Source organism: Pteropus alecto, unplaced genomic scaffold (assembly GCF_000325575.1).
Source record: "Pteropus alecto unplaced genomic scaffold, ASM32557v1 scaffold3, whole genome shotgun sequence".
Classification (NCBI taxonomy): Eukaryota; Metazoa; Chordata; class Mammalia; order Chiroptera; family Pteropodidae; genus Pteropus; species Pteropus alecto.
In genome coordinates, this window is record NW_006442484.1 from 12,674,545 (window position 1) to 12,684,730 (window position 10,186).

Below are 10,186 nucleotides of genomic sequence, written 5' to 3' on the forward strand. Positions count from 1 at the left end.
CGATGGGTCTCCCTGCCTCTATTTTGCTAGTTATAGTCTCAACTTCAGTGGAATCACCAGAGTAAACTGTCTGAAGGGAAAACTGACTCATGCCACAGGTTTTCCTTTGTCCAAAAGTGAAATTTAACATCCTTAACCTAGCACACAATGCTCTCCAAGATCTGACCCTAATTCTCCACCCTCAGCTAGAATGAATTACTAACTCACGACTAAGGCTATAGCAGCACAAAATGTCTTAAAACTTTCATTTGTCAGCTAGGATCTTTCTCACCCCACCCCCATGACTTTGCTCAGTCATCTCTGTCTGCAAAACTCACCCCTTCCCCATACACCTATTCTGATTAATTGTATTGCTGTTTGCTAAGTGCATATCTCAAGTATTACACCACTAACAACAAATGTAATTACCTGTCTTTGTTTCTATTTTCCCCCATTAGATGGTAAAGTCTCTAAAGACAGTGACCATGACTATATTATTATTTCTTTTTTCTTTGTATTTTCAGAACCTAGTACAATGGCTACTTATGGAATGGATAAAATGCTGCCTCCACTTAAGAAGCTTAAAATCTAATTTATTTTAGCTTTTTTGGTTCATTTATCAAAGTCCAGAAATGGTTTCTTTTCTTCCAAACTCTTAACATGTACCCCAAAGGCCCATTACACACAAATACAAACAAGGCAATTTAATTCATCATTGAGAGAATCGAGCTCACCATAACTTTCCAAGAATATAGAGGGATTCTGTATATCGTTAAATCATAAGACTGATGTAAAATAACACCCTTAGTAAGCAACAGAGCCTAAACCTAACCTTGTAGCTTCTCAGAGAACTCAACCTACCTAGAGTCATCTCAGTATAGAAACCAAGTTGTGCAATCATATAAATAATGAGGCTGATCTGCTGAATAAAGAACTACTGACTGCCCCAACAGTCCCACATTCAAATCAACCAGCTCTTTCTGGAAACTAGATTTTTGGATGGTATACCAAAGACGTGAATGAGTAGATATGAATTTTGAGTTATCAAAAATGTGCTTCTATATGCATATTTTACATTCATCTGCACTTGCCTAACAATCATCACCAGAGGCCCTAGAAATATTCAGAGAACCACTGAAGTGTGAGTATTAGTTAATAAAAATTCTTGCAGTTTTAATTATAAACAAAAACCAAGCATGTTTCAAATCTATAAAGTGGATCTGGAATATCCAGGGAACTGTTGCTGTTTATAACCACACATAAATTATACTCATCTTTCATACTGAGTTACCAGAGCATCACAGATTGATATATAAAGCTAGCAGTTTTCAATATTTATAAAAACATTCGTTCTACCACCTATTTTCAGGAATCCTATATAACCCAGCCTCCAAAACAAACAGATATTAATAAACAGCAACTTTACCCACCCCTCCCACCATGGGGACCTTTTCTTCTCTAAGTCATCTTCCTATCTATGAAGCAAAACAAAAGACTACTAAGAACCTTGGTGTCATAAATATTGGGAAGGAAAACTGACTCATGCCACCGGTTTTCCTTTCCAAAGGCCATTAGTGGTAGGAAGGAATCAAAAAGCAACCCAAATATCAGAGCTTGTCCTTCCTCTGAGCATTGACTACCAAGAAACACGATGAAAGGTGACATAAGAGAGTCTCATCAGGGATCTTGGTCCTTGTTTTCTTCCTTCATTTGCCACGTATCTGTGAACAGGTCATGTGCTGGGCATTGAGAACATAAAGACAAGTTATTAAGAGCTCTGCCTTCTTTTCAGAGATGCTCCCTGTATAATGAATGATTTTCATAAACAATCATACAATTTGGTAAATATGAATACATTCATTGTTCATGCACTTTCAACAAATATTCTGGCTTGACTTTTAGAAGTCAGACACTATATGAGGCATTAGTAAACTAAATCCAGTCCTTGCCTCAGAATTGCTTGTCATTGTGTGTTCAGACAGTAAACACACAACGACAAAATAGTGAGATAGAGTTACAGTAGGCCAAGCGCATGAGAACATCTAGGAAGGTCCTCCAACTCAGACACAGGGATCAAGGAAAACTGTCTGAGAAGATGGAGCATCTAAGACAAGATCTAAGAATGGATATGCATTAGTCAGATGAAGGAGGTGGGCGTGGGGGAGGGGAGGCTGCAGTAGCTGGAAACCAGCAAGAACATATGCACTGTAACAATTTAAAAACTAAAGGTGAGATTATAGTCTTCACTCCTAAAAGTTTGTGGTGGCAAAAGGAACAAGAGATATTAGAACCCATTAGTATAGGCTTTGAAAATGATTGTCATTATTTAAATGAATTCAATGAACAAATAGGGAGGATTCTTCATAGAAATGCTAGGTACCATTTTGGAAGATGGACCTCAAAAAATATATAACAGAATTAGATCACGTAAGAGGAAAGACAACTCAATTCATCAAAGAAGTCACTAGAAAGGCATGAGGAGAAAGCAAACCAAAGAAATTACAATTCCTTGGCCTTGAGGCAGGCCCAAGGGAGATAGAATCAAAGCTTTAACTCACATGTGAAAATGCCTAACCCAGGGTCTGTCTAACCTCAGTGAACAGACATAATTAAAAGATAGATTTATTCACTTGGTCTTGAAATAATACAAGAGATCATTTCCACTAGTCCCTTTGAAATATGAAATGAGATGAAAAAAATACTAAGCAGTACGCCTGACAATAGTAAATACTACATGTTAGCTGCTATTATGACTTTTATTGTTGTTATTATTATTCTCTATGAGAAACCAGTTAATAACCTATGTAACACATTAGTCTAGATAGGGAAAGCATTTCTTAAGAAATAAACAGTTCGGACTAACACGTGAAAACTTTCTAAAAGATTAACTAGAGAATCCAGGCTGGGGTACATGAGGAGCATGCCTGCCAGGGCCTGCCAGCTTCCATTCTCATTGCATTGGCCACCAAAAAAAGGTGGGTGAGTTGGAAGGATTTTTTAACTAATTCAATGTCATCCATAAACTCTCATTCACAGAAACACTTTTCAATACTATGAAGAAGACTCCTGCTTATATGTAATAGCTGAGGCTCAAGATTTGCTTGAAAATAAAATATCCAAGGCTTGTTTGGGTCAGAACAGATAAGAACAAGTAATCTTTCACATTGAATGGTATTAGTTACCAACTGGCCTTGTGGTTAATGCAGGAGAGAGACTGCCCTATTAATTCAGTTGTGTGTACAAATATTTTGAGGGGATTCTTAGAATTATCAAGTCATTGCATAGTAGTTACCATTAGTTTACATAAAAATTATTGTTTTTATCCACACGCCTTCCTCAAGACCCAAACTATTGCATACATAACAAAGATAATTTACCCCCCCACCCCCACCCAACACATCATTTTTGTAAGTCTCTCTACCACCCCTACTCCCTCACATTTTTTTTCTCTTTCAACTTTCCCATCTGCTGCCTGTGAGAGTATCATGGAGGAATGACTGAATCACCAAGACATATAAAATGCAGCAAATATGGCCAGCAAAGTTGGCGAGCTGAGGAATGTCATAACATTCTGCTTGGAGTTTAATCAAGGTACATAAAGTTCAATGAACTTTGCCCATTCCAATAAAAGGTAGAAATAAAATCAGTAAGCATAAAGCAAAACTCCAGCTAAAGGAATAATGTGGTTGCAAGACTGTTTAAATTTTCAGGGGCTCCCATTTATCTGGGCTCTGCTCTCCCAGCCAAGCTGATCCCAACTAGTATTCACTGAGTAAGAAACATTTATCCTATGCTGATTCTTTCCTTTCTCAAAACCCACAGTGGTTCTCATATTATAATAAGACACCAAACATGAGATTCAGGTACTTACCCTTGGCTTCTGACCACTTGAATTAAGACATACAATTTACCAGTTTACTAGGTCAGCAGTAACAAAGTATCATAAATTAAGCAGTTTAAACAACAGAAATTTACTTTCTCACAGTTTCAGGTACCAGACGTCCAAAGACAAAGGTCTCAACAGGATTGCTTCCTTCTGAGGACTGTGAGAGAGAATCTGTTCCAGATCTTTCCTCTACCTTTGGGGAGTCTGTTGGACTTGTATCTACAAGTCTTGGCTTATAGACACATTACCCCATATATGCTTTTACATTTACATGATGCTTTCTTTGTGTCGTCTCTTCAATTTTCCCTCTTCATAAGGACACCACTCATTGGACTGGGGCCCATCCTAATAATCTCGTTTTAAATTGGTTACTTGTGTAAAGGCCCTGTCTCTGTACCAGGTCACATAGTGAAGTACTGGGAGTTACAATTTTATTGATTGACATAAATAGAAATTCTTTTAAATAGTATGAATTTTAGGGGATACAATTTGACTCATACACATGGTAATATCTTTATCATTATTATTATTATTCAGCTGAGTCTGTGGAACAGCAATTGTAATAGGAAAGATACAGGCTTATAATTAGATGGACTCAGACTGAAATCCAGCTCTGCCATATACTTTGAGCTTCTCTGCTTCACGAGATGGAGACAAAATCCCTATCATGTGAGAATGGTATGAAGACTAAATGGGAAAAGCAATTTCCATAAAGGAGTAATGACAGAACCTTGAACATTACAGATCACTGATATCTATTTACCCAGCTAGAATAACCCATGTCAGGTCATGCTACTCTTCTAAAAAACAAACATAACACAACAAAATCAAGCTTGTTTCCTTACTTCTTTGTTCCAAAAAAAAAGGAAAACTCTTAAAAATAATTCAAAAAAATCTCTCAAATATCTTTACCTCTAAGATTCTAAATGCCCTCTCCTCTCATAATTTTATTTTTTTAAAACGTTTTTGTTTATGGCTATTTACCCAACTCTCGAAAGCAATCGAAAATAATCCTTGCCATATTGTCTTTTCATATCTGAATTCATTGGATAATTTTATTGCAGGCTCTTAGAAGAACAGTGCATTCAATAATTTCCGAAAACATTGTCCAGTGATAGTCTTTTTGTTAACTAACCTTCTCTATGAAATTCAATCAGATTTTCATGTAATTGTGAAGGGTACATTTGTCCCAAGTCTGTTCTTCCTAAATAACCTTGACGTCCACTGTCTGTCTACTGGGGTATTTTGTTGCCTCTTCTATCTTAATTCTCAAAATACGCTTGCAGAAAAAGTACTGGTGCATTTCGGAAGATTAGTAATAAAGTGCTTTGGGGCCACTGAGCAATATCAGGCAGGTTATAGGATGCACAAGAGTGTCCCGACATAACGCTGTAGATTTTTATATTTGTTACAACTCTCTAGCAGGTGATTATAAGCCTTGTTCTCATATAAATCTGTATATTACAAAAATGTTCTAATCTGTACAAGAAGGAAAGCTTTTTGTAATTTGCATGCAGGCAAAGCATGGGCTAATGTTGTCTTTGCTGCTGATAATTCTCATGTGTGACTCTCTCAGGAGATTCTCAGGCAAGGAGATCTAAGCCAAAGGAAGTGAGCTCTGTGCAATTTTTAACACCAGTTATGTGAAGAGTCAGTTTGGGGAGACTTCTGAAAAATCAGCCTCCCTCTCAGTGTCAGCTCATGGAGAAAAATTTTCAGTAAGGAGGGGCTCCTGGGCAGGTAGAGATTCTGCCAGCACTTGGTACTGCTCACCAGAGAGACAGAAAAGATAAAGCATGAATTTCTTCCTGGCAAATGTTTAACCCTCTGGTTCCTATATAAGAGCAGAGACTTGATCCCTGGGGAATTGACAACTGTCTTCTGAACTCACATCACAGCTGACTCTTATGGAAGAGAAACTCAAACTCATCAAGAAAGAACTCCCAAGAAGGGAAACACTAACATAAGGTAGTCTTTGGTAGAAATCTGGCATACTGATATGTGAAAGATCTTGGTGTATTTTAATACATCAAAATAAGAGTATTTTATTGAATAATCCAAATTATCTCAATACAAAATAGAATCTGACTAACAAAGCCATTCAGCGGAATCACTCTGAACCATATTTTTAAAAATTTAATGAGCATAAGTAGTAGAAGAAAATGTATCTGTTTTAACACATGCACATTCTACTTGGAGAGTATGAAAAATAACAACAATAAACTTTCAGGGGTGGCAAAATTGTCTGATACATCAACACTGATGTCTTTGGAGAAAAATGTCTGGGGCGATTGGGAGCAAAGCCCAGGGATACGGGTGTGTGGAAAGCAGAATGGAGAGAGGAAAGCAATTCAAGTTTAACAACCCCGCAGCTGGAGAGGGGCAGGGCACCATTTGGTGAATGTGATTGAATGAGTTTTGAACACCTGACTCAAAGTCAGCCAATCAGAGATTCAGGATGTGGGTAGAAGTTCATAACCTGCAGTTGGACTGGGAATTTGCATCACAGATAATGGTGTCAAATGTCACATAAACTAAGATTCAGTTGCAGAGGCCACTTTTCAGAGAGTATTGGAGAAAAAAAAAAAACGAAAAAATTGAGAAAGTAGGAGCCACAAAGACATAAAGAAGCAGACACAGAAAATCAGGGAAGTATCAACACAGAGACCACCTCTCAGCTTGCTCAGGGCTTCCTGGATCCCAGGTTCAATGCCTTGCCAAGTGTGCTTCCTTTTAGAGGGATCCTTGGAGCTTTGCAACAAAATGTCCTCACTCTACTTGAACTAGCCTCAGTGAGGTTCCACTTCTTTCAATTTTTGTAACATTCTTCCTCTAATCTTTGTAAAAAAAAAATCTTTTTTACAATCTGTAACAAAGGCTACAGGAATACCAAGCAGAGGAAGAGAAAAGCTAAGCAGGCAGTGAAGAGCTCGGGGCAGTGGGAGGGGAAGTGTCTGTGGAAAGAAGGAGGAAATTAGGTTATAGAGGGCTCTACATCCAGAAAAGGCTCAGGGTATTTACTGCACAAATCGAGAATGACTCGTTGAACCTAAGATTAAAACTCAGCTATTCTTATGAAGCTGGGGTGTAGGGTAAATTGTGGCAGGGACAAAAGAGCTCTTCTAATATCCTTTACATACAGATAGGCAAGGATTCAAATTGGGAAAGCCTACTTCAGGATTTCATTTTCAGCACTTTATATGAGGATTTTTTTCACCACCCCCTCACACACACAATGTTTCCACTGAAGAGAAATCCCCTTAAATAAAAACACTTTTTGCAGATTATTAAAAGAGACAGTGTGAAACCTTCAATAATATTTAGAAATACTTCTAAGGGAACTAACGTAATTCATTCATCACGTCTTCAAGTAACTGGTGTGGGCTCCATTTCTGACCATATGGCACAGTACAGATAGACTTTTGTATATCAAAATTAATGAAAAAAGGGGGGATTTAAGGGTCTCAGTAGTTCTCCCAATTTAAATATGTTTAAGTAACTGTGAAAACTGGTCAGTTTACACATAAAGTCATGCCAATTTAAAACAGAAAAGTTCCATTGATATTGACCACATTTTTGGCTCCTATTAAATTGCTACATAAATATATAAAGCAGGTCTGTAATACTATATGTCTGCAAAAACATATTTTTGGCAAACAAAAGTCTTTCCATTTTTAATCTCAATCTTCCTTACCCAGCACTCTTAAATATTTTTAAATTACTTTTTGGTTCTAAGCATCTCATCCTCCCTCCAGGCCCACCGCCAACGCCCTTTCCCCATCTTGCACTTACTCATCCTTTTCTTTTGCAGATTCATACATAAAACAGTTTGGTATTAAAGAAGATTGCAATTTTCAATCTCTCAGAAATCCAGCTTCTAGTTGTTAGTAGAGCGACATCTGAAGTTTAACGTTGTCAGTCAGTGATTATAATGGGTTGAATTGTGGTCCCCAGAAAGATATGCCCATATCCCAACTCCTGGAACCTGTGACTGTGATCTTATTTGGAAAATTTAAGTCAAGGATCTCCACATGAAATAATCCGGTATTACCTGGTGGGCACTAAATCCAATGGCAAGTGTCTTTGCAAGAGACACACGAAGACAGATACAGAGAGAAGGGTGAAGACCACGTGAAGATGGAGGCAGAGATTGTAGTGATGCAGCCATAAGCCAAGGAATGACTGGAAGCCAACAGAAGCTGGAAGAGGCAAGGAAAAACTCTCCCCTAGAGCCTTCAAAGCCTGCGCCCTGCCTGATTTTGAATGTCCAGTTTCCAAAACTGTGAAAGAAAACTTCCTGTTGCTTTAATCCACCAAGTTTATGATAATTTGTTGCAGCAGCTCTAGGAAACGAATACAGTGATTAAACGGTATCCATTTATTTTTTATTTGCCTTTCATTAAAGTTGTGACGTGTATATGAAATGCCGATTTAAAATAAGTATATTATAATAAAGCATTATTAATAAAATTAGAAGCCAAGGTAAAGTTTAACTCTAAATGCTATTTATTTAAAAAAATCACGAAACAGTTTTAAACGGCAATACTGTTTAAAGCTTTTTTCTACTCTATGGTTTAATGTTGCCAGTTACCAGAACAACTGAATGAAACCTATAACCCATAAAAGATCACAACTCTAGCTTAATATACCACACAATAGATATATTCTGCAAGGTAAGAGCTGAATGAAGCCAGTTAAAAGCATAACATGTAATGACGTCCATGCTTTTGGTAATAGAATTAAGACATAGTTCAATCCCAAAAGATCTACTGAATTGCCAGTATGTGTCAGGCCTTGTGCTAGGCACAGAAAGATCACACCCTCTTTCATGGTGCATTGACTCTACTATGAAGATAAGCATGTAAATAAGTCATCTAATTTATAAATTAACTATAAATTCAGAAAATAATATCTGGTGGTTTAGGAGATATCTGAACCTCAGTGCATAACCTGGTGATAGTGAGTTATAATGCATGTTGTAACTAAAAAATTACATTCAAAATAATTGGTTTAACTTAATATGTATTGATAAAATCTATGAAACATTCACAGATTTAAAGATCTGACTACTGAAAATTTAAGAAACTTTGGTAGAATGCTGCATATATATTTAATATATATTTAGAATTAGTTTGAGGTTGCTTGACCAATAACAATCCTATTACTTATCTTAGGGTTATTAATGAATCCTTTGGCAATAAAATTAGCAGTTGTGGATAAAAAGCAGCACTGATCAGATTTAGAAGAGATTTAAATGTCCAGGGAAAACAACTGGCTACATATGTTATCGCATATTCTGTAGTTGTGAAAAATAAATAAAATATGAATATATTTTAATTACAGGAAATAATTATGAAATAAGATGAAGTGATAGAAGCAGGATAATCTCAACTATGTAAAAATATGCATAGTAATTCTCTCTGGAAATTTACATTATGTGTGATCCTGGCAATGCTGGACAGATTGTTATATAATATTACATAATCAATTGTTGAATGTCTACTCATCCTTTCCATAATGAGATGTTATCGTTTTCAAGATAAGGAAAATAATAGTTCTAATTTTAACTTATAGGGCCATGGTCTCATGGGAACTTAAAATGACAAAGAAATTACAGATTTATTCCCCCAAAAAATCTATACCACGCATAGGGGGAAAGAAAACCCAGAGCTATCCATCTATCATGTTCACTAATTCATGATTTGTCACTATTAGAGTTGAATTGCTTTGTCTCTAAGTAAAATGCAAACATCACCAGAGGGATCTCTGATCTGGAAAGTGAAGTCTTGGCCCGCTGCATCTCACAAAGACTTCCTGCCTTGTTGGTTGAGACACATCTTAACCTTTGGCATGTTGCGAATTAATATTGAGGTCTGATGACATGGACGCCTAAGGGGTGGGTGGGCATTTAGTATGGATGTGTAAACAGGGCACTTGGTAAGATAAATTTATGGTAAACCAAAGGAATTTGAGATTTGAGCTAAGTGCAGGTTTAGGGCAGGAATAAGTTCCAGACTTTTTACTAGAGGACATAGGCCAAAATGAGAAAATTTTAGAAGTGTGGACAAAGACAGGTAGATAGGAGAAGAAGAAACTTTTATTGATTAAGCCACAATTGAAGTTGGGGGAGCGTGGGGCAGGGGAAGAGGTTATTGAGTGGTGAGGCATCAGCCAATGTAAGATGAGAGGTAACAGCAGGCGTTTCTCTCAAAGAGGAGATAGGACAGCTCTGAGGGTCTTGGTTAGCATTGCTTTGGAAGTGGAGAACTACCCCTGGTTTTTAAGTCAGGATTCTACACGTGCTCTTATAAGAATTCCCCC